Source organism: Otolemur garnettii, unplaced genomic scaffold, assembly GCF_000181295.1.
Source record: "Otolemur garnettii isolate 467f Iridium unplaced genomic scaffold, OtoGar3 scaffold00040, whole genome shotgun sequence".
NCBI classification, from domain to species: domain Eukaryota; kingdom Metazoa; phylum Chordata; class Mammalia; order Primates; family Galagidae; genus Otolemur; species Otolemur garnettii.
This window is the reverse complement of record NW_003852435.1, coordinates 6,093,685-6,102,185: the sequence shown is the minus strand read 5'-3', so window position 1 is coordinate 6,102,185 and position 8,501 is coordinate 6,093,685.

The following is an 8,501-nucleotide window of genomic DNA, read 5'->3' as shown; positions in this document are numbered from 1 at the left end:
GTTGGAGGTTGCTACGAGCTGTAATGCCATGGCACTCTACCCAGGGGGACAGCTTGAGGCTCTGTCTCAAAAAAAAAAAAGAATAAGCCTATCCAGCCCCCAAAATAACTACACGCACAATCTGACCCAATAGTTAATATTAGTCAGATATTTTTCCTTTAGGTTTTGAAAAATTTCTCCTAATATACTTTATATGATTGTGAACATAGTAGACAAAATGTACACAGTACATATGTGTAATCCTGAGTGTACCTACCTATATACACAAATGTGTATCTGTATACTGCATCTTCACTTTTAACCTAATGTATTCATGCATATTTATCCATCTTCAGTGCCATTGTTCTCATGGCCTGTCACATGTTCTATGTTTGTTTTAAGGTTTTTTTTTTTTAATTTTGTCCCTCTGTTTTAAACAATAGGTTACTTTCATTTTCTACTTTTTGTTGATCTCACTTATATAAATTCCTATGTCATACAGAATTTATTGATTTGGAATTATTTCATTGGCATACTTTATAGAATCAAAAATAATATTCAAGACTATAAACTTTAGTGGTTTCCCTTTCACATTGATTAAACATGTTTTCAAAAGTATGTGTCAATTCATATTTTTAATAGAAGTATATGAGAACATGCTTTAATGTTACTTAATATAAATATATTTCTGTAGCATTTATTAATTAGTTGGGACATTTCTATTTTCAGATCTTTTGGGAGAACCTAATAAATAAATTTTGGGAAGAAAAAATGTACTTCCAGAGTATCATAGAGCTTGATGAAATTCAAAACAATATCTATTGCTTTTAACCTATTTAGAAAAGCTGCAAAATGATTAATGACTCTTTGATGACCCAAGATATTATAAAATTCTGAAGTGCTATTTATATTTTCAATTAAGGAATAAAAGAAAATTTTATTTTATTATTAGATAATCTCAAAGGAATAAATTGTACATTAACCAAAATATCTACTTAGGAAATTGCTCTGGATTTATTTTTGCATTAGTGATTGATTATAATTTTAAAATTTCTTCATATCCTATGACAATGTTTATGAAATATAAAGCCAATCTCAGTTAAACAGCAAAAGAAGGAATGTGCTCTTATATTTAAGAGCATAAACTATAAAATTATCTGTTGTAACCAAGTTCAGTTGACAATCAAACCCCTTAATTATTAAAATTCGTAAGCTAAAAATTAAGATACACAAAAACAGAAATTAAAAAGCCATTAAAGAGTGAACAAAATACTTCCACCTTGGAAGTTTGGCATCTGACAAAGATGAATAAAGTTTTTACTCTAACTATCTGAAGTTGCCACAGCTTTGGTTTCCAACATCACTCACAGGGTAAGCAACTTGTGGTCAGAAATCAATTGTTTTAAGGGGTCTCTGGAACAAATCCAAATTCAATTTGAAAATTAATGAGCGCATGGTCATGGCGACCCGGAACAACTGAAGAGTGGTGGAAGGAGAAGCAGTGCCACGTTGATTGTCTGACCCACGTTGAAAAGGCAATATGTAAGTCATAATTCTACCAGGGACAAACATTGATTGCTAGGGAAAAGAAAATTCTCGTACTCAAAATAAAAGCATGCCGTGTAATGCCTTCTGTTTGTGCGTTCGTCCTCACCCTACTCTGGCTGCTCCTTTTTTCATAATGGGTCAATAATGCTAAAAAAAAAAAAAAAGAAAAAGAAAAAGAAAAAATCCTTCAGGAATAGTGTCTCTGGCCCTCCCTGGTAATCAATCGTTCAAAATAAGGATTCAAGTCAATGAAACACACGCAGTTGAGACTCATCCAGAAGATAAACATGAACTATTTTAGAAATGCATTAGATGTGTTTTCCTAACTGTATAGAGCTCATTACAAAGACCATAACATTTGTTGATGAAAGAGTATGCGTATGTGTCTCTGTGTGTGTATTTATAGTTGTTCATCAATGTATTATTAGTGATTGTCCCTAGTTTGGGAAAGTATATATAATTACATATATATAAGTTATATGTAATATATAAGATACGTGTGCACATATACAAACTTGCCTTCAGTTCTCCAATGGGTTAAAATGTACACATTATTTTTTTCTACCCATACAGTGTGTATATACATAAATATAGAGAGAGAGACAAATTTTAATCAAAGAATGAGCTATGTGTATTAATATTTATTTCTTTAAATTAAGTATATGTGTTTAAATGTTAAAGTGCACAACCTCTCCCAACCTATGGCTTTACCTTTATACAGAACTACCTACAGGTACAATGACTTTTACAATAATCACTACTCTTGAATACTAGATCAGCTCCTCAGGAAGGCTCAATAACATCAGAGGAACAGTTAAGACCGCAAGATTCCTGAAAGGATGGCATAAATCAATGCAGGTGTTTTCTGCCTTGTCCTCTGAATATAACTGGACAATCAAACTCTTTCGTTCCAGCAGTGTTCAAGAAATTGAAGTCTTAATTCAACTGTTGTAGAAACCAGAATCTTAGTATGGAATTAGAAGTTATTATTATTCATGTACTCGCAAAAGTCAAAGAGATGAGAAAAAAGTAATTAAATGTTTACATAGAAAATGGCTGTAATGAAAATTTTGTACTAGACTTAGGCAGTGTTTTTGCTTTTTACATCACAAGTAACTTCCAAAGTGGTTTATGATTACATCACAGATCTTGACATGGAGACCATATGATACTTTTTGCATGAGAGTGTGTGTGCATGTGCGTGTCCTCTGTGTGTGTGTGTGTGTGGGTGAGAGAGAGAGAGAGAGAGAGCGCATTGGTATTTCAAATTAGCAGAAAAGATCATTACCCAAAGAGCCATTTTTTCATTAATGTCTCTATTTTTACTACCTAATGGGGTACCTAATAATTCAAAGAATGTTTAAGTTAAATAAAAAGGTTGAATTTGAATTTTATCAAAAAGGCAATATCCTACAACAGTTTTCTTATTCAGTGTTTATAATACCTGCCAGTCTACTATTAGAGATTCATTAGTTTGGGATCCATATCGCTCTCTTTAGGTGAATTCTTTTGATAACATATAACCTAAGTAACATGGTAACTCATTAAATAATTAATCATCTAATGAGACTTTTTTTTAGATATTTTATTATTGATTACCGGTTGCATGAGAGAATAAAGATACTGGAATTACTGTAGAATTACAGAAAGTTGAGGAAAGGATTTTTCTACAAATTTTCATATGGTCAACTTTACGTGCTTGGGTGTAATTAAGAAGACACTTTGTCTAATTTGACCACTGTTTTCTGATACGATTTACTTAAATCTATCAGTGTTGGTTTTTAACAGTCTTGGAAAGAAGATGGGATATTTGGCACCATAATTTTATTGTACCCCTATTGTTTACTATCATTGGAATTTATTGTATCTTTTTTTACATATGTATACTTTAAATTAACAGTTATGTTTTTTCATCTCAGTTGCTTTCATGGACAATTTTCACCAGTTAGCATGTATTTATAATTTATTATTTATTGATTCTGCCTTTTTAAATTTTTTCTCATATGCACAGAAAATTTAATGTAGTGAATCAAAACTCACTGGTACTGGAAGAATATTGTCTTTACGTATTATATGAGGTAAAGTGATGGCCTTTCTTGAAAACTTTATCCCTCTTAAGATAACTAACATTTCAAATGTCAGTAGAAAAATTGTCCCACACTTTCATTAGGCTTTTGATGACATCACATCAATAGAATATTTTTTCTCTGAAATAAACACTTGTCATGACATTGTCCTACAGTCTCATTATTCATGCCTCTGCTGTGCTTCAATCTGTTAATGTTAAGATCAATGGAAGTCACAGGAGATCTTAAATTTTTATAGGAACACATAGGTGATAAATGCCTGCAGATATTAAAATAATAGATGAATATCTAGAAATCCTCTCAATGAAAACGATTTATAAGCACGCCTGGTAGATGAAGTCTTCCTTAAGTAAAAGTAGTTTATATCCAAAACTGGGCTAAATGATCATTTCTTAGTAACCAACCAAACATCTTTCTTACTCACCTATATGCTCTTCTAAAAATGGGATGTATACTCCCTGAACTAATACAGAATTCAAATTACACTATTATTTTCTACTTCACCAAAAGTTTCACTTGTACAAAGAATAGAGAAATTTCCTGTGAATTTAAGTGATGTGAGTATAGAAACAAATAGAAGATTCAAAAATCATTAGCATCATTCAGGCAAAAATATAATGTCATTAAGAAAATGAAGATGAGACTTAGCGCTCATAGCACCGTGGTTATGGCCCCAGCCACATACACAGAAGTTGGTGGGTTCGAACCCTGCCTGGGCCAGGTAATCAACAATGACAACTGCAACAAAAAATACCGGGTGCTGTGGTGGGCGCCTGTTGTCCCAGCTACTTGGGAGGCTGAGTCAAGAGAACCACTTAAGCCCGAGACTTTGAGGTTGCTGTGAGCTGTTATGCTACAGCACTCTACCAAGGGTGACATAGTGAGACTCTGTCTCAAATAAAATGAAGATAAATATTAAGTTGCATTCTTAGGATTGATACTCATAATTCAACATTGATGAAGATATATTTCCTACATGCAAATTAGTTATAAAGGTGATGACTGTATAACACTTTGGGTGCTATATTAACACTCAAGTTACTCTGTTTAACCAAGAAATATGCGTATCAAATCTTTTGTCCCTGGCATGGAATAGGAAAGGAATTTCCAGTGCATTGTTCTATCAATTCTCCAATCTTATTATTTCTTATTCTTCTCAGTAGTTTCCAATTTAGGTTATGTATGTTTTTCTGTCTTTTCCTGATATGCTTGCTTTTTGTTCTTTTGGTGTGAAAACTTGTGAAGTGCCCTCCAGGTACATAGCCACCTTTAAATATTCAATTGAATTTCATTATGTTTGTAGATTTCGCTGTAGAAATAATAAAGTCTGCACCATGTGGTGGAACAATACACTTTGCACCTTCTGATCCACTAAACGGCATGAATGTGACTCTTCCTGATTCACATGTCTTATGTAGCTACCTATGGGTTCCAATTCTAAGTTTATTCTTTTACATTCTAAAAGTTGTGGCATAGAGGGATGAAGTTACCCTGATATGAAAGTATTTACTAAATATATATCCTTGGAAATGACAAAGTGTATTTATGCATCACAGAGCAAAAAAATTTTTTTTCAAGTAATAAGTACCTTCATAATTTCAAAAAATTTCATCCTACAACCTCTGAACATTTTCTTTCTGTAGATGCTACACTTGGCCATCTACAGATCTTGGTATGTGGTTCTGGAATTTCAACTGTGGCAATTGTGCAGCTAAGCACTTTCCGGAAGGCAAAATATCCCTTTCTGCGTACTTCAGGGAGTAATAACAAAAGTATTTGACATCTATAATTTCCAGAAGTAATCAAGTTTTCTTTCCATGTGGAGACCAGTAAGAAGGAATTATGTATTTTCTACTACAAGTTCCCTTTACCGAGTGACTGCTAAGGATCACTATACCCACAGTATTTTGGAGGCTCCAGTAGTTAAAAAGCCCATATTCTAATAGAAAAGAAAAACAGGGGTGGCGCCTGTGGCTCAGTGAGTAGGTTGCCAGCCCCATATACCAAGGGTCGCAGATTCAAACCTGGTCCCTGCCAAACTACAACAAAAAAATAGCTGGGTGTTGTGGTGGGCACCTGTAGTCCCAGCTACTCGGGAGGCCGAAGCAAGAGAATTGCCTAAGCCCAAGAGCTGGAGGTTGCTGTGAGGTATGATGCTGCAACACTCTACCGAGGGCGACACAGTGAAAGTCTGTCTAAAAGAAAAAAAAAGAAAAGAAAAGCATGTACGTGTGTCCTTATAACTATGTAATAAGCATTCAGTACAGCTACACACACACACACACACGCCCTGTGAATAGACAGCAGTATATAATTGTTGTAAACAAGAATGGACTTAATAGAGAGATGATAGCTCTACCTTTAAATAGAACAATACTATGCATGAAAGGAAAAGAAGTGAGAAATACTTTTCTGGCAAGGGGAAATGTGGTATGGAAGTGGCAATTTTTGTGAAGGTTTTTATATCCACACTCTCAGATTTTATTGGTATACCCTTACTCCCTTCAAACTGTAAGACTTGTAGATAGATGGAATAATCAGAACAGAAGGAATGGGGGAGGGAAAGTAATATCACAGCATTAGGCATTTTAACACTATTTCCCTCTTTTTAATGTTTACAGTGATTATATTTAAGCAACTTATACCCGTGTTCAGATGCTAACCAAATTTCTGTGACACTTTTTTTAATACAAAGAACATTACAGAATTAATGTAGAGTACTTAGGATAATCCAAGAGTCACTAAGTTTTCTTTAGTGGGTAAGTAGACAGAGTATTTCATATGGTCAAACACTTGAACCTTTGGTTGCTACCATATCAGTTGGCTTGTAAAAAAGAAACCAACCACTTTAAGAATGTTTTAAGTAACTTGCAAATCTCAAAGATGGAAAAACCCTGAAAATATATAACAGTGAGCATTTTCAACCATCACAACTGTGGCTAAAGACTGTTCATGCTGTTTTTCTGAAAAGAGATGTCCAAGAGGTGTAGTCCAAAATAAAAGATTAGAATAACAGACTTGGCATGTGCACAATTTTTCCACCAATCTGTATGTTTCAGCCGCCTACTTAATTTTTCCACTTGTGAAATTGCAATAGAAAACCAGACACCATGTTTCACTATCTCAGTAAATATTCACAGTTACAGTGGTCACAACTCAGGATATGGCATCTCCAATGCCACCAGAGTCAGTTTATACTGAAATGAAGCTCTTTACACTAAGGCAATGGTTACTTACCACCAGTGGCTAGCATGACAACTAAAATTTCTGGGTTTAGGGAGAGACAGAGTCTGCTCCAGTCATCTGCTTTGCTTCTTCTGCTCCTCAATTCATGCTTAGAAACTTTTGTCTCCTCTGCTTTAATATTGCCCAACCAAATGTGAATGTGGACACCCAATAGTGGTTAGTGGTTCCACAACGAACTGAGGAATGGCTGCCTCCGAAACCCGTAACCCAGAGTTGCCTCAAAGTGCAGCACATGACAACAGTTTCAGTCCATGGCAAATTCTGCAGGAAACTGCTTACATAAAACCGCAATAGGACTGGACAACTTTTCGCTAATCCTTTCACTTTGTTGCAGCCTGTAGCTCCTGCCAACAGAATTCTCTTGACAGCCGTCCACAGAAGACTGTTAAGAGGTGTGATAACACAATATTTTGAATCGACAGAAGGCAAAATTTGCCATCCACTTCCTTCGTATATGTTCTAGTTCCTTTTTGAGATATATACCTTTTTTAAAAATTCATAGGCAAAGGAAACTCTAACCATACAATAACCATGGGTTTAAAGAGGAAATGGGCTATATGGTGGTGTCCATATTTTTTTTCTTTTAATCAAGAACTCATCCAGAATTGAGAAAAGTCTACAGTACATATCACAGCAGTGGAAGTAAACACGATAATCTTGATAAACAGCTTTCCTTTTCTGTCTCTTTTTTCCTCTAATGAGAAATCACAGAAAGTCTAGGAATAAAATTTTGACTGTGATTTTGTGGGGGAAAAAAAAACCAGAGGAATTCTATTTCTTTTACATGGATACTTGTTGCCCATGCTCACATTCCTTTTCCCCATTTTTGGCAGCAAGAGTCTGGCCATTGGGTATTGAGATCAATTCTGCAGTTATAGGCATCTACTATGTCTATTTATATGGAGTTGTGATTGTGTGTTCATAACAATGCTGTGAATCTTGGAGTATAATGGAGCTCGACCAAAAGAGTTTAGCTCAAAACAAGCTATCTCAAAATCTCATCATTTCTGAGTAATTTTCACACATGTAGTAACTAGAGGAAAGAGTTCATTTGCTATTCAACAAACCTCGTGTTGTTGATCCAAACGCATAGCGCAATTTCCTTGAAGTTACAGGAAAACATATTCAACCCTGTGCACCTGCTGAACAGGTTTAGGAACTGATTTTTCCTTTTATTTGTTTGCTTGGTATCTCTTGGCCTTTTCTTCTTACCTTATATGCTAATTCAAGGTAGAGTTGATAAATAAAAGTTTGTCAGCCGTATATTGATTTCATCAATATTAACATGAAAATATTATCATGTTTATCTAAATTCTAGTTAGATCATTCATAAACTGGTATCTCATTAACCAAATCAAACGAAAACGAAGGTTCCGCCAACTTGCTCTGTTGGCATCACCATGCAATTACAGCATTAGGGAATATGATTTTTACTAAGACTGAATAAAAAACTGTAAGTTAATAAAATATGTATATTGACTATATTTCATGGCTTAGATAATATTGAGAATAACACCTAACTTTGCCAATTACCAGGTCATGGAAGAAGCCCAAGTGTCCATCGATCCACGAATGGATCAACAAACTGTGGTATATGTACACCATGGAATACTATGCAGCCATAAAGAAAGATGGAGACTT